The 1,024-nt window shown below is 43.9% G+C and overlaps 1 non-coding gene across 1 annotated transcript; it reads left to right on the top strand.

The window, feature by feature from the left end:
* The first annotated feature begins 681 nt into the window (after positions 1 to 681).
* Positions 682 to 788, top strand: LOC128134009 (small nucleolar RNA R71). Its single transcript, XR_008232342.1, has one exon. It is a non-coding gene; the product is annotated as a small nucleolar RNA R71 (small nucleolar RNA).
* Positions 789 to 1,024: the final 236 nt, after the last annotated feature.

Raw genomic sequence — 1,024 nt, 5'->3', positions numbered from 1 at the left:
CTTCTCTCATTCACTTGATGCGCAAGCTGCCCCAGCTGTTTCTCAATGTTGAGAATTGATGCTTGCTGATTCCTAAGCATGTTTCTGGTCTCGTGTATGGCAGCATCGTGATCATTGTGTCTTTTTTCGGACGCGGCTATGAATCTAGTGAATAACTCTTCTAAATCGGCTTTCTTTTCTACCGGTTCTTCCTTTTGGTATAGTCCCCTCTCCTTCTGCTTGTATTTATCCTCCTTTGCCTTCTTATACTCCTCGTATGGTAGCCAATCCCTCTTAGGTTTCCGCCAATTTTCATCATACCGATCACCACTTGAATAGCAGACTTGAGCTTTCTTATTTCCATTCTCATCCAAATCACAATCCTTTGCGAGATGGGACCCTCCACAATTTTCGCATCCTACCCTAATAGCATGGATTGCTTGATCCATTTTTGTCATTCTTCGATCTAGACTATCAAGCTTTGCTATCACCGCCGCCATGCTATCACTTGTCGCGTTTACTACCCCTCGACTTACTTCGTTTCTCGGATTGTGGTATTCTCTAGAGTGCTTAGATAATTCTTCAATTAATTCTTTAATTACCGGGGGCGCCTTCTTTGTAAGCGGGCCTTGAGAATCAAGCAATTGCCTTGTGGTGACATTGACTCCATCATAGAAAATGGAGACCTCTTGTTGGCTATTAAGGTCATGGTGTGGGCAATTTCTAAGTAGGCTCTTGTATCTTTCCCAAGCTTCATAAAGAGATTCTCCAGGTTGTTGCTCGAAGTTGGCAATGGCTTTCTTTAGCTTGGCTATCTTGGAGGGCGGGCAGAAATTGTCTATGAATTCTTCTTTCATCTTAGCCCATGTGGTGACCGATCTGGGAGGAAGTGACTTTAACCAATCTTTTGCAGCTCCTTTAAATGTGACAGGAAGCATGCGAAAAAGCTGGGTCTTGCGTGGAACATTAGGCACGTTGAAGTAGTCGGCCACATCATTCACTTCATCCAAGTGCTTGTAAGCGTCTTCATGATCCTTCCCGTAGA

This window comes from Lactuca sativa, chromosome 4, assembly GCF_002870075.4.
Source record: "Lactuca sativa cultivar Salinas chromosome 4, Lsat_Salinas_v11, whole genome shotgun sequence".
NCBI lineage: Eukaryota > Viridiplantae > Streptophyta > Magnoliopsida > Asterales > Asteraceae > Lactuca > Lactuca sativa.
Note: the sequence above shows the minus strand (reverse complement) of the source record. Positions and strands in the feature narration are given on the sequence as shown.